Raw genomic sequence first — 25,433 nt, 5'->3', positions numbered from 1 at the left:
TTATGTAATAGGAAAAATGGTAAAATGAAGTGTTTATGTTTTTGTAAAAGGACCTACAAGATAAGAAATTCACTATGGAAAAACAACAGACCAATATGGAAGGCGGTTACGAAATTAGTAACACTCTCATAGAAGAGCTAAACATACCTTTCATGGGCAGCGAGAATGAAGAGGAAAAAAATAGTGCTGCAGATATCAGCTGTGATTTCCTAGACTAAACGTTGGATGCTGATTTTGTAGAAGCATTAGATGACATCGAGTTTGATCAAATGACTTTTGAAATTGATAACCAGGAAAATGAAATGCCTGATGAAATTATTTTAGAAGCTCTATTAAATTATGAGATGTTACAAGAATAAATGTATTATTATATAATAATAATGGTTTGAGACACTCTTCTTGCAGAATTGTAATCATTCAGCTAGTACCCAAGTACTCATGGTGCAAAGTGGGCCTTAGGGCATGGACTGCTTCAAACCCCTATAGACTATGCATGCACTCTTCTATGCACCGGCAAACTTGTCTTTTATAGCTTCTATTTCCCATTCTATATCCTTATACTTCCAGGAAACTCTCTGTGATTGCTGATTCTGTATTGTACTGAGCTATTCAGCAGAATTTCCTTATCTATGCACTGTGCTAAAAATGAAGCTCTTTTAAATTCAGTCAGACACTCTCCTTGCAGAACTGTAATTATCCAGTCAGTACCCAAGTAATCAAGGAGCAAAGTTTAAATATTGTAGTGAGCCATTCAGCAGTATTTCCTTATATATGTACTGTGGTAAAACTGAAGCTGTTATAAATTTAGTCTTTGCAGAACTGTAATCATCCACTCAGTACCTAAGTACTCATGCATTAAAATAGGTCTTACGTCATAGACTGCTTCAAACTCCTATAGACTTTGCATGCAGTCTTTTATGCACCGGTAAACTTTTATACCTTCAATTCCCAAGTCTGTATCCTTACACTTCAAGCACACACTATCACACTACTGTTTCAGTATTATATTGAGCCATACAACACTACGTGCTTATCTATACACTGTTCTAAAAGTGAAGCTGCTATACATTCAGCCAGTCTTCTTGCAGAATTGTAATCAGTCAGCAGTACCCAAGTACTCATGGGGCAAAGTGCGCTTTAGGGCATGGACTGCTTAAAACCCCTATAGACTATGCATGAACTGTTCTATGCACCGGCAAACTTGTGTTTTATACCTTCAATTCCCCAGTCTCTATCCCTACACTTCCAGCACCAACACTCTGTGATTTCTGATTCAGTAGTGGACTGAGCTATTCAGCAGAATGTCCTTATTATGCAGGGGGCTAAAACTGAAGCTCTTATAAATGTAGTTAGTCACTCTCCTTGCAGAACTGTAATCATCCAGTCAGTACCCAACTACTCATGGAGCAAAGTAGGCTTTAGGACATGGACTTCTTTAAACCCCTATAGACTATGCTTGCAGTCTTCTATGCACCTGCAAACTTCCTTTTTATACCTTCAATTTCCCAGTCTGTCTCGTTACACTGTCACCAAACACTCTCGCACTACTGTTTCAGTATTGTAGAGAACCATACAGCAGTATGTGCTTATCTATACACTGTTCTAAAAGTGAAGCAGTTACACATTCTGCTTGACACTGCTTGCAGAACTCTTATCATCCAGTCAGTACCCTAATATTCATGTAGTAAAGTAGGCCTTAGTACATGACCTGCTTCAAACTCCTATTTACTATGCATGTACTCTTCTATGCACCTGAAAACTTGTCTTTTAAACCTTTAATTACCCAGTCTCTATCCTTATACTCCCTCCAAACACTGTGCCACTACTGTTTCAATATTGTAGTGAGCCATACAGCAATGTATACTTATCTATACAATGTACAAAAAGTGTAGCAGTTATACATTCAGCTCTACACTCTATTTGGAGAAGTGTAATCGTTCTGCCACTACCCAAGTAGTCAGGCAGCAAAGTAGGCCTAAGGGCATGGACTGCTTCAAACACTTATATATAATAAATGCACTTTTCTAAACATCTGCAAACTTGGCTTTTAAACTTTGAATTGCCCAGTCTGTATCCTGACACTTCCTCCAAACATTTTGCTACTGCTATTTTAGTATTGTAGTGAGTTATACATCAGTATGTTCTTATGTATACACTGTTCTAAAAGTGAAGGTGCTATATATTCAGCTAGACAATCTCTTTGTAGAAGTGTAAGCATTCAGTCGGTTTCCAAGTAGTCATGCATCAAAGTAGTGATGCAACAACAAAAGAGTACCTACTCATAAAGACTATAAATATACAAGTGACATAGGCCCTACTTACTAGAAACCAAATTTAGGAAATATATGTGTTAGGAAATAAGGTCAACAGACTGAAAAAAGAAAAAGTTATTTCTTAAAAGAACCCTCACTCACCCTAGTGTTGACATGCTTCATCATGGGGTTCCCACAGGAGGGACCGAGTGCCCCCCTGTGTGCTACAACGCCTGCAATTGCAGCAGAGCAGGTTGTCTTGAACAAAGTGTGTCAACAAAAAGTGAATGGTGATGTGAGTGAATACTAAAAGATCACAACTGGACCCAGACCAACTTTATTAGTGGACCAATTGCTCACATTAAAAGCAGTGAGGACACAAAATGGTTTTTGATTAGAACCATTGTGTCCTAGAGTGGGTGGTCAACATGTTTCTGCTGGTTAATGCTTATTTAGCTCAGCTTTCTTCAGGACCAATGAAAAAATTACTTAAAAGCCCCCGAGGGTCCACGCACGCTAAGGCTTGTCCACTCCGTGAGGACAAATGTGAAAAATCAGGGAAAAAATTATTATTATTATTTTCCTATGTGACGCACGGTTTTACCCGCAACATGTACTACTTGAATTAGCCTGGAGAGTATATCGCTCGTGGTTTGAGCAAGCCACATGGACTTACAGAGCGGCAGTGTCTTCACACTGTGCTCCGTTGCGGGGCACAACGACTCGCCGCCGACAACCTAGACGTTAGGCATCTGCAGTCCGGATCTGCATCAAGGAAGGCCTTAGGGCATCAAAGTAGGCCTTAGGGCATGGACTGCTTCAAATCCCTATAGACTATGCATTCACTATTCCAAGTCAATTCAAGTCAAATTTGCTTTATTTGAGATAAAAAAACTCATAAAAGCACGATTATTAAAACCTCCATTCACTATTCTATACACCAGCAAACTTGCCTTTTATACCTTCAATTCCCCAGTCTGTATCGTTACACTTTCACCAAACACTCTCACACTACTGTTTCAGTATTGTAGTGAACCATACAGCAGTATGTGCTTTTCTATACACTGTTGTAAACGTAAAGCTGCTATACATTAAGCCACACACTCTCCTTGCAGAATTGTAATCATTCAGCCAGTACCCAAGTACTCATGGTGCAAAGTGGGCCTTAGGGCATGGACTGCTTCAAACTCCTATAGACTATGCATGCACTGTTCTATGCACCTGCAAATTTACCTTTTATATGTTCAATTCCCCAGTCTCTATCCTTACACTTCCACCAAACACTCTGTCACTACTGTTATAGTTTTGTAGTGACTCATTGATCAGTGTGTAGTAATCCATTCACTACATTCAAAAACTAATCAGCAGATGTACAATAAGTGGTACATCCCCAGAGATGTGCCAGTTATTGTGCACTGTGACATCACCACCATGGATGCACCATATTTACAATTTTATGTATTATGGGGCAAAAACGGCACAGATATGTGATGTATTTGTGTTGTGAAGGCAGCGCATTGCTTGACTTGCGTTGCAAGCGCAACGCAGCTCCAGCAATGCTCTTGGGGCCCTATGCTCACAATGCTGTGTCAATCCTTTCACCTGTTTTAAGCAGGTGCAGGGTTTTGATGCAGCATAAGGCCAAAAGTGACTGAATGAAATCTTATAAATTTCATTCAGTCACTTTTAGGAGGCATTCCTGCGCTAGCTGTGTAAAAGAGGTACAAGGGGGTTGTAAATCCGCTCCTAACATATACAAATTAACCCTGGCAGTTTCACCAGCAGTGCAAATTGAAGCATAGACTTGCAACATATTTATGTGCATATGTTATATTCAAGTGCTTCGGAGGTACTACAGTATACTATAGGTAAACACCTTATAGATTTATGCTGTAGCACTTACTTATAGTTCTGCACTTTCACATTCACCATATACTAGTAATGTATTAATTCATTCATTTATGAACTACATATTCATTCTGCCAAACTTTTACACACTAACATAGAAATATAGTTCTTTCTTTCACCAGTGAAGGTAGTTCTGAAAAGAACAGTTTTTTTGTCTTTTTAGTTTCTATTTCTTTTGTATTTTTTCAACAAGTTTTTTTTAACCAAAAAAATGGAATTGGAAACAAAAAACCTGTAGAACAGGAACAAAAAAGTAAAAAAAAAGTGTTAGGTTTTGGACAAAGGTGCTCTTCTTTCCTCTTCACAATGAGGTCAATTGACTGCTCACCGTAACAAAGTAATTCTTTGCAATATTTACATTGAAATATGAGATCTGCAAACTGTGGCACAATAATAGGATGCGGACTGCTCGGAGGAGGTGGTGGTGCAGTTGAGGTACTAGGAACTGCAGGTTCAGGATTCTCCTGCAAGCTTTGTGTTGCCATCCTTACATAGTTATTTGGATGCAAAGTTTTGACATGGCGAACCATGCTGGCTGTCCCAAAAGAGTACTTTTTATTGGGGTCACCCCTAAAAATAGTAACCTCACAGATCTTACAAGTTACTATCGGTGCGTTGACTTTTTTCTGTCCCTCCGGATATGTAAAAAACTTCCAAATGAAAGCTTCTTTTCTCTTTTTCTGAGGGGGCTCAGCAACACATTCTTCCTCAGAGGAATGTTCTGATGAAGTCTGAAAAAGAGCAGCCATTGTACAGGGTAGTTCTAAAGTACTACAGCTCCACAGAATAGATCCTTCTTCTGAGAAAGTACAACTAGAATGCTCAAAATGGGAGGGTTCTTTCAACAGTTGGAATAGGAAGTGTTATGAACCAATCAAATCTCTTCTTTTGAAGTCACATGGCTTTGCGTACACGTACGGTGCTCTTACGGTGCTCTTACGATTACAGTGCGAGCACGTACGACGTACCGCCGCGATTTGCGTAATTGCTTTTCAAAGTATTATACGCTTATTCAAAGTTAAAAAAAACTATTTGTATGATTATCCCAGATAATGTCTTCCCTTAATATGTACATTAAATACATAAATATATGTTTTTGAACAATTAGAAACTATCGCGCCGTATGCGTACGGGGCGCCGTACATGACATCACACGGAAGCGTTGATGCGACGCGTGACGTCAAAGCGCATTCATAACGTATGCACGGGTACGCGCAGAGTACAATTTGCCGTACAAAGTATGGTGCAATCACCGTACGCGTACGGTACGATTATCCCCTGAAAAAAACAATGTTAAAAGGAATTATATATCATTTAATTTTAATACTTTGAAGAAAAAAAATTATAAAAAAAATATTTTAGAATTTCGTTTTCTTAATATTTTACATTAAAAATATGAAATATAACTTAAAAAATAAAAGAAATATAAATATTTATAATAAAAATGTAGACAATTAGTATAAAAAGAAAGAAATATAATAATTAATACATTTAAAAATGATCTTTTACAAAACCTTTGAAATTCACTGAAAAATCCATAGGTTTTACACACGTTATAGTTTGGAATTAGCATTTAAAAAACCTTGCAAATTCACTGAAAAAAACCATAGGTTTCAGCCACGTTATAGTTGGGGATTAGCTTTTAAAAAACCTTAGAAATTCACTGAAAAAACCATAGGTTTCACACATGTTGTAGTTAGATGGACATTTCACTCATACAAAACCATTGAAATTCCCCAGTTATAGTTAGTTCAGCTAATTATAACTCGCCCGCCTGCAATGTACTGCTGATGATGTCACATATCACAACACTCATGACATGGTCAGTGACATCACTCATGACATCACTGATGACATCTCAAATGACATCACTGATCACTGATTAAGTGTATCTTAGTGAATACATGTATTAGCGACTAATGTTTAAATATTTAAATATCTGTATCAGTGTCTCACTTTGTGTATAAATGGCTGCATGGGTTGGTGAGTAGCTACATGAGTGTGTATATGGGTTATTAATTGGTTTTTTGAGTATCAGAATGAGTGTCTATATGGTTTGGTGGGGGTATTACTTAGCGCACAGATGCATCAAAGACTGACTCACTGTTTGTATGTGTTTTGAAGACCGCATGTGTGCTGGACTGTATGGGTGTATGAGTGGATGTGTATTTAGATGTTGGAATTACTGAATAGGTTGTTGTAACTGGTATTGGTATCTCCATTTTTTTAACATTTTAGTTTCTGTTTTTGAATATGTGAATCAAAGGTTATATTAGGGTGAGAGGAGGTCTGCCACTCTTTCACAAGGATGATGTCATCAGTGATGTTATTTGAGATGTCATCAGTGATGTCATGAGTGATGTCATATGTGAAGTCATCAGCAGTGGATTACGGACGCGCGAGTTATAGTTAGCTGAACTAACTAAACGGGGGAATTTCAATGGTTTTGTATGAGTGAAATGTCCTGCTAACTATAACATGTGTGAAACCTATGGTTTTTTCAGTGAATTTCAAGGGTTTTGTAAATTATAATTTTTAAATGTAATAATTATTATATTTCTTTCTTTTTATAATAATTTCCTACATTTCCATTATAATTATGTGTAGTTATTTTATTATTTAAGTGATATTCCTTATTCTTAATGTAAAATAATAACAAAACAAATTTCCCCCCAAAAATTGTTATTAATTATTTGTTTCCAATATATTAAAATGTAATTCTATATATTTTCTTTTTCCAATTTTTTGGGGGATAATCTTACGGTACGAGTACGGTGATCACACCGTCCTTTGTACAGCTAATCGTACTCTGCACGTACCCGCGGACACGTCACAAATACGTTTTGACGGTACGCGGCGCATCGGCGCTTCCACGTGACGTCATGTACGCTTGTACGGCGCCCCGCACGCGTACCCCACGAAAGTTTTATAATGTTTCAAATGATATATCTATGTATTTAATGTACATTTTAAAGGTAGACATTATCTGGGATAATCATGAAAATTACGCAAATCGCGCTGATACGTCGTACGTACTCGCACCGTAAGAACACCATAAACGCCCGTAAGCATTCGCAAAGCCATGTGACTTTCAAAGAACAAATTTGATTGGTTCATACCACTTCCTATTTCAACTGTTCAAATACCCCTCTCATTTTAATCATTCTACTTTGACTTTCTCAGGAGAAGCATCTCTTCTGTGGAGCTTCACTCATTTAGAAAAAAAATTCACCATGGCTCAATTTGTTGACTCTTCTTCTCAACATTCCTCTGATGAAGAATTTCTACCTGAGCAGCCTCAGAAGAAGAGGAAGGAAGCTGCTATTTGGAAATGTTTTACATTTCCTTAAGGGCAAAAAAAGGTCAACGCTCCCAAAGTGACCTGTAAAACTTGTGAGGTTACTCTCTCCAGGGGTGACCCCAACAAAAAATACTCATTCGGGACAGCAAGCATGGTGCGTCATGCGAAGAATCTGCACCCGAACAACTACATCAGAGTTGCGACACAAAGGTTGCAGCAGGAGCGTCAAGCTGCTGTTCCTAGCACACTAAGTGCATCACCACCTTCGCCGAGCAGTCCGCATGCAAACATACAACCAGATTTTGCAGATATTACTATTCATTGCAAATTTTGCGATTAAATATTATGCTATGGGGAACAATCTATTGACCTCATTGTGCGCAGGAAACAGAACTACCGTTGTCCACGGCAATATGTTTTTTTTTTACTGTTTTGTTGCTGTTCCACAGTTTTTTTGGTTTCAGTTTATTTTTTTATTTAAAAAAAAATTGTTCAAAAAATACAAAACTAATAAGACAAAAAAAAACAGTTCTTGTCAGAACTAACTTCACTGGTCAAAAAAAGAGCTATATTTCTATATTAGTGTGTAAAACGTTGTCTGATTGAATGTGTAGTGCATAAATGAATGAATTAATACATTAGTAGTGTATGGTGAATGTAAAAGTGCAGAACTATAAGGAAGTGCTACAGCATACATCTATAAGATGTTTACTTATAGTATACTGTAGTACTTTCAAAGCTCTTGAATGTAACATATGTGCATAAATATGTTAGAAGTCTATGCTTCCCTTTACACTGCTGGTGAAACTGCCTGGGTGAATTTGTAAGTGTTAAGGGCAGATTTACAACCTCCTTCTGCCTCTTTTACACTGCTATTGCATCACTTTTCTGACGCAGCAGTGGTGCAAAAGATGCGTCATGGTGTGTGCTATTTACAATATCATGCATCTGGGAGGAGCGTTACATTATTAATTCCTGTACCAGAAGGACACATACCTACACGGGTGGATGGGGGGCGTTCTGGTGCAGGAACGCCACCTAAAAGTGGCTGAGTGAAATCTACAAGATTTCACTTTGTCACCTTTGAGCTCATGCTGCGTCAAAACCCTACACTTGCTTGAAGCAGGTGTAAGGATTGACTCAGCGTAGTGAGCATAGAGCACCCGAGCATTGCTGGAGATGTGTTGCACTTGCAACGCAACTCAAGCAATGCGCCGCCTTCACGGCACAGATACATGACATATCTGTGCCATTTTTGCCCCATAGTGCATCACATTGTAAATACGGTGCATCCCCAGTGATGATGTCACAGTGCACAATAACTGGAAAATCCCTGGGGATATGCCGGTTATTGCACATCTACCCATTAGTGTTTTAATGTATGAATGGATTACTACACACTGATCAATGAGTCACTACAAAACTATAACAGGAGTGACAAAGTGTATGGTGGAAGTGTAAGGATAGAGACTGGGGAATTGAACATATAAAAGGCAAGTTTCCAGGTGCATAGAAGACTGCAAGCATAGTCTATAAGAGTTTAAAACAGTCCATGGCCTAAGGCCTACTTTGATCCATAATTACTTGGGTACTGACTAGATGATTACAGTTCTGCAACAAGAGTACATGACTGAATTTATAGGAGCTTCATTTTTAGCACAGTGCATAGATAAGGACATTCTGCTGAATGGCTCAGTACAATACTGAATCAGCAATCACAAAGTTTGTGCTGGAAGGGTAAGGGTACAGACTGGGGAATCGAAGGTATTAAAGACAAGTTTTCCGGTCCATAGAACCGTGCATGCATAGTTTATAGGGGCTTAAAGCAGTCCATGACCTAAGGCCCACTTTGCTCCATGAGTACTTGGGCACTGGCTGAATGATTACAATTCTCCAAGAAGAGTGTCTGGCTGAATGTATAGCAGCTTCACTTTTATAACAGTGTATAGATAAGCACATAGTGCTGTATGGTTCACTACAATACTGAAACAGAAGTGTGAAAGTGTTTAGTGGAACTGTAAGGATACAGACTAGGCAATTGAAGGTTTAAAAGGCAAGTTTGCAGGTGCATAGAAGGGTGCATGCACAGTCTATAGAGAGTTGAAGCAGTTCATACCCTGAGGCCTACTTTCGTGCATGACTACTTGGGAAATGACTGAATGCTTACAGTTCTGGAAGGAAAGTGTCTGGCTGAATATATAGCAGCTTCACTTTTAAAACAGTGTATAAATAAGCACATAATAATAATAATCCACATGTGTAAAGCGCACAATCACCCGTTAGGGTCTCTAGGCGCTGGGGGCCGTAGGGAAGATTAAGCGAGCTATTGCCCAGAGTCGCATGGTGCTGGGCTAATCTGCCGCTGGTGCCGGGGATCGAACCGTGGTCCCCAGATTCCAGCGTCAGTCGCCCTGGCCGCGGCGCCACACCTCTCCCGCTACTGCTGTATGCTTACTACAATACTAAAATAGCAGTAGCACAATGTTTGGAGGAAGTGTAAAGATACAGACTGGGCAATTGTTAGTTTAAACGCCAGGTTTACAGGTGCATAGAAAAGTGCATTTATTATCTATAGGTGTTTGAAACAGTCCATGCCCCTAGGCCTACTTTGCTGCATAACTACTTGGGTAGTGGCTGAATGATTACAGTTCTCCAAGGAGAGTGTCGAGCTGAATGTATAACTGCTTCAGTTTCTGTACAGTGCATAGATAAGCACATATTGCTGTATGGGTCACTACAATATTGAAACAGTTCTGGCAGAGTGTTTGGAGGGAGTGTAAGGATAGAGACTGGGTAATTAAAGTTTTAAAAGACAAGTTTTCAGGTGCATACAAGAGTACATGCATAGTAAATAGGAGTTTGAAGCAGTCCATATTCTAAGGCCTACATTACTGCATGAAAACGTGGGTACTGACTGAATAATAACAGTTCTGCAAGCTGAGTGTCAAGCTGAATGTAGAACTACTTCATTTTTAACTGAAAACAGTAGTGTGATAGTGTTTAGTGAAAGTGTAACGATACAGACTGGGGAATTAAAGGTATACAAGGCAAGTTTGCAGGTGCATAGAAGATTGCAAGCATAGTCTATAGTGGTTTAAAACAGTCCATGGCCTAAGGCCTACTTTGCTCCATAATTACTTGGGTACGGACTGGATGATTACAGTTCTGCAAGGAGAGTGCCTGACTAAATTTATAAGAGCTTCATTTTTAGCACAGTGCACAGATAAGGACATCCTGCTGAATGGCTCACTACAATACAAACGCTTAAAAATAACCCAATTTTCATATTCATGCTCAGTTTAAAATAAATACAAAGAGGAAAATAAATACTTTTCTGTTTGTATTTATCTGTAAACATTGGTAAAAACATAAATCAAGTAGCCCTACTTATAATTTAAGAATATTTTTGACTTAATTAGCAGTAATTAACATATAAGTGCGATAAAAGTATGACACAGCGCCTTTAATACCTGACTTTCAACAACACCGTTCACAGTTCGATTCAATAGTCCATCAGCATCTTAGCCCCCCAGTATCCCTCTGTAAGTAATATCTTGCTTAATCTTCCCAACGCCACAAACGCAAGCACACCTTTCCGAGGATAGGTTTACGATTTGCAAATGCTAGCATTTTTTAAATTAAGATGCATAATAATAACAAATATTAATCCTTTTTTTCTTTAGTAACGATAGATTTTTTTTATGTCTTCTATTTAGATGTTTTTAATCATGAAAATGCAAAGAACACAGTCTACCAAGTAACACTTTTTAAACTCTCCAACGTATGTAGATAATAATAACTTATACGTGTTACTATCGAAATCGAAACCTTTACAGCTTCACAGTTTGTAACTTTTCCCAACACGTGCAGAAGTAAAACAGTTAAAACGTGAGCATGTGTAAACTGCAAAACGTGCCATCTAAATAGGTGGAGCCACATCTTCCTTCCGTAGACTACTAAACAACCGAAAATTATATAAACCACACCTACTGTGCAATTAGTTTAGTTTTCGCGAGATATTTCTGAGTCGCCAATCTGTGTTGCAGGTTCCGTTTTCTACCATTGGATTCTCTTTTTGCGTCAACAAACATATTCCGGAGTTGTAAGTTGTTTCAATATGGCATAGGCATAGTACTTAGTTATAATTTGTGGCTATTTGTCAATATTTAAATATTTATATCCAGAAAAAAATGTTATTGCATGTTTTTCGCTTTTTCTCTGTAACGTCAGCAGCTTGTTTTTAGAAACAGATAGATTACAACAAACATTGCTCCTTTTCTGGCTCCTTTCACCTTATATATTGTGACATTTTATATTATATTATTGACACTTACTTCGCTTGAAACGTGTTGGTGACAAGTCGATGCAAACCCTAATTATTTACAATCAACGTCACCATCTTCCAGTTCTTACCGTGTTTTCCCTAGCATGGGTCAAATTTTGCGAATTCGCGATTTTGCGTATTTGCGAATTCGCAATCCGCAAAATTACCGAATTTGTGGATTTTTATATTTTTGCGTGTTTGCGGGGCGCTTTGTGTGTTCGCGGTGCATTTTGGCATGTTTGCGGGGCGCTTTGCGTGTTTGCGGGTTTTTTTGGGGCGACCCTCTCGTTTTTTATGCCCTTCTGTCCTCTGTACCACTCGTTTTTGTGCCTTTCTGCCCTCTATCCCACTCGTGCTTGTGCCCTTTTGCCCTCTGCCCCACTCGTTTTTGTGCTCTTCTTCCCTCTGCCCAACTCGGTTTTGTGGTCTTCTGCCCTCTGCCCCACTCGTTTCTGCCCTCTATCCCACTCGTTTTTGTGCTCTTCTGCCCTCTTCCAAACTTGTTTTTGTGGTCTTCTGCCCTCTTCCCCACTCGTTTCTGCCTTCTGTCCCACTCATTTTTGTGCTCTTCTGCCCCCTGCCCAACTCGTTTTTGTGGTCTTCTGCCCTCTGTCCCACTCGTTTTTGTGCTCTTCTGCCCTCTGCCCAACTCGTTTTTGTGGTCTTCTGCCCTCTGCCCCACTCGTTTCTGCCCTCTGCCCCACTCGTTTTTGTGCTCTTCTGCCCTCTGCCCAACTCGTTTTTGTGGTCTTCTGCCCTCTGCCCCACTCGTTTCTGCCCTCTGTCCCACTCGTTTTTGTGCTCTTATGCCCTCTGCCCAACTCGTTTTTGTGGTCTACTGCTCTCTGCCCCACTCGTTTCTGCCCTCTGTCCCACTCGTTTTTGTGCTCTTCTGCCCTCTGCCCAACTCGTTTTTGTGGTCTTCTGCCCTCTGCCCCACTCGTTTCTGCCCTCTGCCCCACTCATTTTTGTGCTCTTCTGCCCTCTGCCCAACTCGTTTTTGGTGTCTTCTGCCCTCTGCCCCACTCGTTTCTGCCCTCTGTCCCACTCATTTTTGTGCTCTTCTGCCCTCTGCCCAACTCGTTTTTGTGGTCTTCTGCCCTCTGCCCCACTCGTTTCTGCCCTCTGTCCCACTCGCTTTTGTGCTCTTCTGCCCTCTGCCCAACTCGTTTTTGTGGTCTTCTGCCCTCTGCCCCACTCGTTTCTGCCCTTTGTCCCACTCGTTTTTGTGCTCTTCTGCCCTCTGCCCAACTCGTTTTTGTGGTCTTCTGCCCTCTGCCCCACTCGTGTTTGTGCCCTCTGTCCCACTCGTTTTTGTGCTCTTCTGCCCTCTGCCCAACTCGTTTCTGTGCCCTTCTGCCCTCTGCCCCCCTCGTTTTTTGTCCCCTTCTGCCCTCTGTCCCACTTTGTGCCCTTCTGCCCTCAGCCCCACTTACAATGGCGCCGGCAAGCTGCCAGCACCATTTTAAAATAGCTACAAAGTCAGCTTCAACAGTAAGCACTAATAGATAAAGTAAAGCAGGTGCTCGAGTTGAAGGTCAAATTAAGTTACACAATCATTAATCATCCCGAGTTTGGGGTGATTAATGATTGTGTAACTGAATTTGAGCTTCAACTCGAGCACCTGCTTTACTTTATCTATTAGTGCTTCCTGTTGAAGCTGACTTTTGTAACTATTTTAGAATGGCTCTGGCAGCTTGCTGGCGCCATTCAAAAATAGTTACAAAAGTCAACTTTTGACCCAATCCGTTCCGTTCGCGAATTTTGCAGGGAATTCGCGAATCTCGCGGATTGCGAATTTGCAGAAAATCGGCAAAATCCGCGAGCGGAACGGATTTTCCGCCCATGCTTAGAATATATATTGTTAATATGTATATTATAACATTAACAGTTATGGTGATCTCAGTGGAGTTCATGATCCGTCGTCACAAAGAGTAACAATATGTAAGCAACATTACCGGCTTCCAGTTTTCAGTCTGTTTCCCCCTTGTGATCATGTTCTGTGAGAATATATACATATTATAATTCTCACCATCATGATCTCAGAGGAGTTTATGACCCTTCGCCACGAAGATCAATCTTTTTCACCTCCCGGAGAAAAGAAGTTCAGTAAATATTTACAGCTCGAAAGTATTTCATTATGGATGTTCTCTTAAATCGATAACTTAATTTTCCTTTTATTTTTACTGTATCAATGGTATCAATCGTTATATTATAATAGATTGTCCTATTGCTACAGAAGAGGAATGGGAGATTTTTCAGCGCCATCTGTAATATAACTTCAAATATTAAAAAGTACTTGATCAGATATTTTGTTCAAGAAACATATTTTACGAAACTGCTTTTCAAAAAAATATAGCTATCAAGCATACTTTGTTACTTTAAATATTTAATAAACTCTACATTTCTGAATGTTATTTTCTAATTTCTGTTCTTATTTGGGGTTCCTAGTCACCTTCTCCCTAAAGAATATATAGGACCTGTACTTTATATTATAAGAGTACCATCCTATATATTCTTTAGTGAGTATGCGATTTGTTTGCGGAACAGTCTGCAACCTCTAAGCACTACGGCAGCACGTTCCTGAATTGTACAGAATACAAATTTGAAAAATAATAATGCATACATTTCTATGTAATATGAAGTCACTTGTATTTAACAGTTTTTTTACTTGTTCTCTTGTTCTCATATAATGCAGTGCGTGAGTGTTGTAGGACTTCTATTCTACTTTATCTAAAAGTAACTGATGCCCTCTTACATCATCAAGAATGTGGGGCAACACTTTTACAAATTGTAGCAGAAAAAAAGAAGGATATAGCCACACTTAACTGATATTTTATGAAATTCCATTTTTAATTGTCACCCCTTTCATATATACAGCGACAGTTTCTGAAGAAAGTTTATTTGTATTTGCTTAATAAAAACTGTTTCAAACCTAGACTGAATTTTTTAGCTGCGCAACCACACCTCCCCATCAGAAAAGTAAACACCACATTATAACTAAATAGTACCCCTAAGAAGTATTTCACCTGCAAACTTGATGAAAAAAACAGCATAAGACACTGTCATTTTTCCACCGTGATTTATACACCACACGGCAATTATATAAATGGCGCCTTGAAACATATAAAAACATTTTTTCCTCATAATCCCTCTCCACCACCTTATGAGCACTGTACAGAGTTAATAGTGTTCCTAACCTGCCCTCTACTACTTTCTTTTCCCATACCCCTTTGGAACTGTGTCACAAAAGCACTGACAACAGTGAACCGTTCCTACCCAATAAGGAGCAAACTTGTGCTCGGAACACTTTAGCCAATAAAATCTCCATGTTGTTCCGCAGAGGAGGAAGGAATGACGGTCAAACCTTCTACTTTTAATATTTCACAGCCAATGAACATTAAGCTTCGTAAAGTCCCGCTTGGAGCATGTTACCCTAATACTCTCTGAACAGGAAGGAATCACTTACAAAACTTTTCCACTGACTTCTTCTACGACTAACGTTCCTACAAAAAAAATATGAATCTCCAGAACAGTAACTATTTCAATTAGGAACATATTGTGGTAAACTTCTAACCTCTGTGCTCACGCAAGTGTTCCATGAACTTTTACTATGGTAACAGGCAGAAAGCCATTTGAGGATAGCCTTGAAAGGTACTGGCTGTACAAAAAACGTTATATTTACCCTGGATCATCTACAAGACAGAAAGGAAAGCAAACTAAAACAAAACACTGTGTACCACATTTAAAACCCCCTTGTGTAACTTGCGCGTCCACGCCCCACCCCCCCTACAAAATAAAAAGTGTGTGAACATCAAACCCCGGGAACAACCACCCCCCGGAGATTTCTGTATTATGTAACAGGGGCTGGGTGGCCCTCCGCCTGTTGCCCCCGAGAGCCCTGGAGAACGCCACACCAGGAGCCGGTTCCTGCAGTGTCCCGGGGTGCCTACCCCCGGGAAACTGCTGTTTTCCATGAGAGGGGGAAGTCTTACAGCTCCCGCCCTCCCATAGCAAACTTAGTTTGAACTTTGAAAGACACAGCAGATAAATATGTTCTCAGTTTCAAAATCCAAACAAGATTGCATTTCCACATGCAACTTAGCATCTTCCCATGTGTAAACGCAATGCCGGCTCCAGAAGGACACAAGGAGTCGGCGGGACCGTGGGGCCATTGTACGCTCCGTCTTTTTTATAGATATGGTCACGTGTGTAGTGACGGAAGTGCTGGATGGGTGTGGTGTGGGTGTATACCAGCCATGAAGGAGTGTGTGTGCCGATCTGACAACTAGACCTCAAACAAAAAAATCACTACAATGGAAATCTGGGCCATGTAGTGTTGTTGTGTTTTCCTGGTAGCGTAAGCACAGTGGGCTGTACCAACGTATTCAGTCTCGATTAATTTACAACTACCCCGGGGCTTTTAAATATTGGGAGGGGTGCCGCCTGACTCCGAGACACTGCAGGAGCTGGTCTTCGGCATGGTAGTCTCCAGGGCCTTCGAGGGCTCTGGGCATAGGGTCACGCAGTCTGCCACAAACAATACACTAAAAAGAAGAGAAAGTGATGAGAGATGATTTCTGACGTGTTTAGGCTTGAGAACCTGGATAATCATTAAATGGGGTCTGGCAGTGAAGTGCGAACTTATTCAGGAAGAAGCCTTTTGGGGTCTTGCGAAAGCAAGTCATCTTTAATAATTCCCTTTCGCTGCGTGTACATGCAAAGATATCTCATTTACTCATGTTAAATACAGAAACTTTCAACACCTCTTTTTGATTGGTTGTGAAGCATTGTACGAAAACGTATTAGCGACCAATCCCTTTCCTTGCGCAGATTTTGAAAACAATTTGATTTGCTGTTGTGTACTTAAGTCTACCATACTCATGCTAATTGTGATTGGCTTTCTTTTTCCTATGTGACGTTACGATACAGTCACCATGTATGTAGCCCATTTAGTGATGCACTTTATTTTACTATGCGTTTCAAAAACTAGTTGTGGTAGGGTGCTTTTAACTTAAACTGTGTACTTACGAGTTTGTTGACTGTAAAAGTATTTAAAAACATTATTCTATTTTCTATTCTATCATAATTGTGCTGACTTTTCTCCTTTAGCGTGCAGTACTATGTTCTTTTATAAAATGTATAACTTTCAAACCATCCTTGAAAGAAAAATGCTCATGTTTTCAAAATATTTTTCTTGAGTCTTTTATATTCATCATATGGGTGAAATGCAAAAATTATTTTACATTCATTAGTATCACGAGTTCGACCACATTTATTTTATTTTATCATAAGCACTCATTCCTTATGTTTACATTATATAAGTGTTGCCCCATCATCTTTTTATAAATGTTTGGGCTTCTTTTACTTTCAGATAAAATAGAATAGAACTGCTACGACAAACACTGCCTCACTACTTCATCTTTCTTTTTTTATGTACATTTAATGTCATTATTACATTTAACAATCATGACATTTTAAACCACAATTATATTACTTTTTCCTAAAAAGTGCTTCCGAAGATAATCCTCCTATTCTTCATGAGGAAATTTGCAAAAAGCACTACTTAATATAAATACTTTTAGCCCAATTTTACTCTAGAAGATAAAGAGTTTTGGTTTTAGTACATTTTTCCATCATAAAGAAATACTTGCATACTAAAAAAAAAACATTGTCGGTTGTAAGTCAATCAACTCCAGTTGAAGGATCATACAGTTTAATATAAATTAAAATATACATTAACAATATGATCCCTCTCTGGAAATGAAAGATAAATTGAAGATTATGACATCGCTCCTAATCAATACTTTGCACGTACTAATTCATTAAATAACCTATATTTCCATTCATATAATTTACCTCTCTTCATATTGTTTCCATCCTCCGTAGAAATTCATCCAACTCCTCTGGAAAGTACATACGGTATTATGTATTTTTAAATATACATTAACAATATGTACTCTCTGAGGAAATGAAAGATAATGTGAAGATGTTTCCGCAGTTCCAAAACATTCCCTTGCTTGTAGTTTCTTCGCCCGTATTGATTCTCTGAAACGAAACTAATCATGCCAGGGGTGTGGTTTATATACTTTTTGGTTACTTAACAGTCTATGGGATCAATGTATAGCTCCTCCCACCATTAAGTCACGTTTTTCAGTTGACAGGTGTTCTCATTTCCACTGTTTTAGCGTGTCACATGTTGATGTAAATTTGCCTCTTTCCATACTTTTTAACTTTCGTATAATTTCTAAAATGCTTTATTTCAACTTGTTTTTATTATTAAAGCATTCCTATAGGTTACTATTTTTTAATAGGAGTATTAACGTTCATTCCCCTTTTTTTCCGACTTTTTCTAGTAACTTCCCTTTTTTTAAACTTCTTTTTAATTATCTTTATTTCTGTATATAAAGGTAATCATTCACTCAGTAAGCATGAACTCATGAAGTGAGGCAGGCTTTACGGAATGCACTGATTCAAAGTGCTATGTATTATGCATTCAGTGGTGTAATAACTGTTACATTTATGCTTCAGGACTACAATTCCCCACTCACTATATATACCAGGGGTCTCCAACTACTAGCTCGGGAACTACTGGTAGCTCACCAGCACCCTAAAAGTAGCTCTCAGACGTGAAGCCAAACCAAAACCAATCTCAGAGACTCTGTGTACATTAAAAAAGGTAGTAATGCTATGGCAGGGCCTGTTCATAACACTCAAACACAAACTGTGGTGGCGTATGAATTAATCAATTAGGGATGTATAGACCTCACTATTCACCTGTGAGGATTTCCAAGCGCTGGGGCAGTATTATGTGGGGGGGATTTGTGCAGCTTTCGTCATTCGAAAAGGCAGGTGTTATGGCTCTTCCTGAATGCTTTCAGTGCGGGGGTTAATCTGATGCTGAGGGGGAGTTCTTTCCAGGTCTTGGCCATGATGTACGAGAAGGGTGTGCCTCTTGTCTGGTTATCTCATTACAGAGGATTTCGGCCAAGGCCTGGTCAGAGGAGTGGGCCCCCCTCTGAGCCACCCATTATTAATAAAAACATTCCCCCCGGGATTTGGCACCCCCGGGGGGCTAATTAACAATAAAGAGGGCTTCGTTTTTTTTTCTTCTTTTTCACAGCATGCGCGTACCTTACGCGTATACTGTGACTTTTTTTAATTTATTTTTCTTAATGTTTTTTGCCTAGGGGCTCCTTGTGGGACCCCCTGAGCAGGCCTACGGGGTCAGGGTGTTTCTACCCTGCCCCCTTTGCTTGTTTTTTGCGTTTATTTTGCTGCTTTCTTGTGCCTCCTTAGCGTTGTGGGGGCCGTTGTGGAGATTAAGCAAGCAATTGCCCAGAGTGGCAGAGTGGGACTCCATGATTGGAATAGGCACCGAGGCGAGAATTATCAGGTCCGTGAAATTTTTGAGCTCAAGACCCGCCGAGGCGGGGAATTGAACCCTGGTCCCGGGCTAGACTTCTGCATCAGGGTCTGCCGCTCTAACCATTGAGGCACACTTCTCCTATAGATATATCTATGATTGCCGCTTTGTGCATGTAAATGCTGGGGGGTACCATAGGTGCCCCCCATGTGCACCCCCCACCCGTCCACACCCTGGGGGCCCGCAATGGGCCCCCAAAATCAAAAGTACACATGCTTTTCCACGGCGGAAAAACCGCCGCGGAAAAGCATGTTTACTAATGTTTCCTAATTTGGCTGGCGGTGTCTGATAAGACACTGCCAGCCAAATGAGAGCTTTTCCGCCGCTGTTGTAATCCGACCGCGGCGGAAAAGCAGCGGACAGAAACCAAGACCCACCAGCCATCGTAATGCGGCGGTGGGTCTTTGGTGACTCCGCAGAGGATTTTCCGCCTCCTCCGGGCCGGAGGTGGCTTCCGCCGGCCCGGAGGAGGCGGAAAATCCTCCATCCTAATCGGCCCCATAATGTATAAATTCACTGAAAAAACCATAGGTTTCACAACAGTTATAGTTAGGAATTAGCATTTAAAAAACCTATAAAATTCACTGAAAAAACCATAGGTTTGACACCAGTTATAGTTAGCTGGAAATTTTACTCGCATAAAACCAATGAAATTCCCACGTTATAGTTAGTTGGACTCACTATAACTTGCGCGTGCAATGCACTGCTGATGACGTCACATATTACATCACTCATGACATGGTCAGTGACATCACTCATGACATCACTGATGACACCATCCTTGTGACAGAGTGACAGACCTCTTTTCACTGTAATGTAACCCTTGAAACACATATTCAAAAATAGAAACTTAAATTTTCAAAAAAATGGAGATACCCATACCAGTTACAACAACCAATTCAATAATTCCACCATCTATATACACATCCACTCATTGACCAACAGTTCTATATAGTCACTCATACATATACTCACTCATCATATGTAGTGATACACCTATACATCCTGTTACACACCAACAGTCATCCAAAAGATACTCTCACACATACTCACACATGCAAATAAACTATTGAACATCCATTTATTAACTGGTGTGAAACCTATGTTTTTTTTCAGTGAATTTCATAGGTTTTTTAATAGCAAATCTCTATAGGTATGAAATGTAATATTTTTTATAATGAAGTTTATATTTTATAAATATGTAATACTATTTTTTTATGTTTTTCTTTTTGCCCCGGGGCGCGTACCGATGCGCTCACCGGTGAGCGCATTGTTACGGCGTGCCCTGGGGCGTGTACCGGTGAGCGTCCCGTTAGCGTTATTGCCACGAACGAAAACAACATCGTGACGTATCGCGTAGCCGCGTGATGCGTCATATAACGCACGGCATAAGCGCACCCGGAAGCACCCGAGCGCATACGATCGCGCAACGTAAGCGCCGCCGGGCGCGTTCCGGGGCGCGCCCCCGGGCACGCACCGGGGCGCATAGCATAAGCGCGTCGGGTCATGTGATCTGAAAATAACCCTTTTCATTGGTTCAGATCAATTTTGGTTTCCAAATGATGAAAACCCGGATCATGTGACTTGAAAATAACACTTTTCATTGGTTCAGAACAGTTTTGTTTTCCAAATGATGAAAGCCCCCACCTTTTTTCCTCATTCTCACTTTGTTCTTTGAGTGAGGAAGACCTGCTTTTTTCTTACAGATATGGCTACAGTACTATCAGCAGCTGGAGCATCTGCCCCACCACCACCACCACCACAAGGACCACCAGAAGATCACATTGGTGGTCAAGAAGAAGAGGAGGAGGAGGAGGAAGAGGAGGAAGAGACAAGGCAGTTCCTGCCTGAAGACAATCCCCCATACAAACCAAGAGAGCACTTCATATGGGAGTTTTACAAAATCCCAAGGGGTTTCAAAAAAGTAAACGCTGCAAAGGTGACTTGTCTCATCTGTGGTGCTGTGCTATCCAGGGGGAACCGTGCAAAAAAATATTTCTTTGGGAATCATACTATGATTCGGGACATGCAGCGTTTACACCCTAATAACTATTCTGCAGCAGAGGTGAGGGAACTCTGCAGAAACCTACCCCAATCATCATCCAGAACCTCAACAACCAAAGAACCCACTCCATCGGGTCCAGAGGCAAGTGAGGTGATTCCAAATATACAACCAAAGTTTGGGGGATACAAAATTGTGTGTATATATTGTAACAAAACAATTAGTTATGGTCAGCAAAGCATTATACTAATCAATGTTGCTATGGATAACCACAAATGCCCGAGGAAACCATAATTTTTCCGGATTTTCTTTTTGCTCCAGTTGAGCCATTTTCAATTCCCTGTTTTTTGTTTCTCCCCCAAAAAAATACCAAAAAAATATAAAACTGTTCAGAAAAGCCAAAAAAAGTAAAAATCATCCAAAAAAACAATAAAAAATATAAAACAACAAAAAGAATAAAAAACAGTTCTTTTTAGAACTACCTCTAATTTATGAAAAAAAACTAAAATTTTTAAAAAACTCTGTCATTATTTTTTCTCCAGGATACGCGAACCGGTACGTGCACCGGGGCGCGCACCGATGCGCACTCCAAAAAAAAATGAAAAAAAAAAGAATGAAGGAGTGAGCATGAGGGAAAGGGACAGAGAGAGTGATGTTAAGAGAAAGAGAGCTAGAGGGAGCAACACAGAGGGACTGTGTATTAGATAGTAAAACAGTGAGGGAGGATTAGAAAAGAGCAGTGACTGTAAGTAAAGAGGGGTGAAAGAGGGTGGATAAAAGTGAATAAAGGTAAGACATGGGGAGTGACAGAGAGAAAGGAGAGAGAGAGTAAAGGAAGGAGTGACTGAAAGGTAGTGAGTGAAGCAGCAAAGAAAGGTAAGTGAGGGAGTGTGGGTGAGTTGTAGAGAGTGAGCATGACAAAAGAGTATTGACAGAATGAGGGGAGAGAGACAGCGACGATAAGAGAGACAGAGTGAGGGAACGGAAATGAGGAACTGTGAGGACAGACGGACTGAGAGAAGGAGTGACAGGAGTGAAGTAAATTATTAAGGGAAACGGAATGAGTGAGGGAGCAAAGGAAGGGAACAGAGGGTAAGGGAAGTAAAGCCGGGGGACTGAAAGAAGTTGAATGTGGGAGGGGAGTTAAGGAAAGGGGAGTAAACATGGAGGATAAGAATAAGTGAGGGAAGCAGAGTAAGGATACAGGAGTGAGATAGGGTGAGAGAATAATAGTGAGGTTAAAGCAAAGGGTGATGACAAACTACATTTTTTAGTCACACTTACCATATAATTAATGTAACTTTAATTACATTTTTTTCCTACACTTTGTATCTGTGAAAGAGAGAAGAAAAAATAAGTTATAATTAGTAAAATATATATTTTAAAATAAAAGATACAAATGAAGAGGTTAAAAATCATAACAGTGTATTAAGAAATAAAGTAAGAGTGAAGGACACAGAAAGGGAAATTAAGTAATGTAGAAGGACAAAAAGAGGGAAAAAGAAATAGAAGGAGAGCAAATTACTAAGAGTAAGGCATATAGATTCACTGACAGAGAGGAAGAGAAGAAGACAGAAATGAACTGAAGGTAAGAAAGATACTAAAAGAATGTGAGTTAGCAAAACTAAATCAGGAAACAGGAGTAAGTAAAACGATAATGACTGAGAGGGAAAGGAGTCTAATTAAGGATGCATTTAGAAGAATGAGGAATGGAAGATAACTGAGAGTAAGTGAAGGAGAGTCATAGAGTGAAGGGGTGAAGGGAGAGAGGATAATATAGAAGGATTGAGGGAAAAGGAGTGAGGAAGTTAGTAGACAAAGAAACTAAGGGAAGGACTGAGTGAAGTGGAGTACAATGAGCGAGGAAAGGAAAATGAGTAAGGGAGCAAAAGAAGGAAAGAGAGGAGAAGAGGACTAAAACAGTGGCACTGAGAGAAAGTGATTTGGTGATGAAAGTAAAGAGAAGAACATTGAAAGATAGGAAATGAGGGGTAGTAATGGAACCGGACTAAAAGAAATGGGGTGAAGAACGATGAGAGAGGAGCAGTGAAGTTGTTGTAAGAGAAATGATAGAAGGTAGATAAACACAAGTGAACATAACACAAGGAGAGTGAGGGACTGAGGACATAGAGGTAGTGAACGGAAAATAGAGAGAAGAGGTCAAAAAAAGGAACAAACAAAGATAAGCGAGGGAGAGTGGGTGAGGTATAGTGATAAAGTGCAACAATACTGGTGAGTGAGTAAAGAGGAATTACTAAAAGAGCAAAGGAGGAAAAGACGGAAAAGGGAAGTAAAACAGCGAGACTGAAAGCTGAAAAGTGGTGCAAGGGAGAGAGGGGATGCAGACAGTTGAAATGGAAATGAGGGGTTGTGAAAGAAGTGCAGTAAACGGTTGGGTGTGAAACAGAGTGAGAGAAAGGCAGTGTGAGTGAGTAAAGAGAGCTGAAAGAGAGAGGAAAAAGGAAAGTGAGTGTGAGACAATGGGAATACAATATAAATTACACAATACAAACTATAGAATCATTTATACAACATGTTAGATAGTTTATTTTTGCTGTTCTCAGAACATATTGAATTTCACTAAAAACAGGGAGTTCAAACTATTCATCATATGACAGCTGGAAAAAAAAAACACAATCAAAAAGATTGTGTTTAAAAAACCCATATAAACTTACAAATCATTTTTGTACACTAATCTTTGATTCACTTACTTTTCCTTTAGGCCAAATAGTACATCATGAAGGTCCTTTACGTTGGAAGGTACTCTGCTGTTCTCTAAAAATTCCATTTCATCGACTCTGTAGAAAAAAAGCTCCAAGAACATCTGAAATATGTTTCAATGTTTTCATATACTCCTTCTTTTCAGTCATGACTCTTTGCTCATTCCTTTACCTTTCCTTAAGGCCAAATAGTGTCAGATGTATCAGTATATTTTCAAATTACTTAAACTCTAAAATTACCGTTTTCCCGACGTTCTGAAAGAAAGGCTCAAACAACATTTTCACAATATTTAAATATTCATGAATCCATCTCTGGCTCTCTCATGTTGAACATTTCCTATAATACTGATATCACTTACTATGCGATTCACTTACCATACCTTTATGAGAACTATAATTTTTATATTATCTTCATCATTTTTACTCACAATATAATTTTAAACAGCAAACTAAGTTTTATTAACTGCTCCTGTCTTCATAGGGCAATTACCTTTACTTAAATTTTGGTTCTAAAAGCACTAGGTATGAATTTTTTAAGTCAAAAGGCAAACGTTGTTTGAAAGTCAAATGAGTGTCATTACGGTTAGTCCAACCTTTTCGACATTTTAAATAGCATGTGTAATGCCCTGATGTTGTTGAAGGACCGTCATGATAAATAATAGCTACAGTTGCAAAAGTTCTTCCTGATATTGATAACTGAGAAGCCACGAAATTTTTAATAGAAGTTGACAGTTTACTTCCATCAGGTCTACATCGTTGGAACATTAAAATGACATATTTAAAATAAGTTTGTAAAAATAATGTGGACAGCATTGCAGACTTACATTGGGTACACACCATATTGTGATCAGCTGCTTTAACTAGATTATTAAAAGACACTGATTTGCAGTCTGGTAAAGTCAAATATATAAATCTTTCAGTGTCTATTGTAGTACTACTTGATAAACTACAGTTGTCGCAGTCATGCTGCCATTGATAAGAAAGGCTAAAAAGATTTTTTTATATCTACACCTTCATCTTACAATACATCAAACATATACATTAAAAATTCCTGACAATCCTGCTGAATATTCTGTGAAAATTGATTTTGACCAGAACATATGTCTAGAAGATTTCGAATTTCTGAAACACTTTCTATTTTTGCTCTATCACTGCTACATTTCTCAAACACAGAATTCAATAAACAGCAGAATGTTTGATCCTGATTTTCAACAATCTGTTCTTGTAAATTTTGAAGAAAAAAAAAACATTAACCACTACATTAGCATAGCAGTTGACGCCAGAACTGTTTTCAAACTGAAATCCAACAACATCTTCAACAGAATCCTTTTTCTTTCTGCTTACAATTACAGTTTCATCTACTTTTTGTCTTTTTGCTACTACCTCACTGCAATTATTCTCATGTCTTCTTTTTCGGCCTACCACACGTTTTTCAAACAGAGGATATTGAGGCAAATGTGGAGCATACTCTCTTCTCAACCTATTGTATTCTTTAACACA

Source organism: Lissotriton helveticus, chromosome 10, assembly GCF_964261635.1.
Source record: "Lissotriton helveticus chromosome 10, aLisHel1.1, whole genome shotgun sequence".
NCBI lineage: Eukaryota > Metazoa > Chordata > Amphibia > Caudata > Salamandridae > Lissotriton > Lissotriton helveticus.
The sequence above is the reverse complement of the archived record's forward strand: the minus strand, read 5'-3'. Positions refer to the sequence as shown.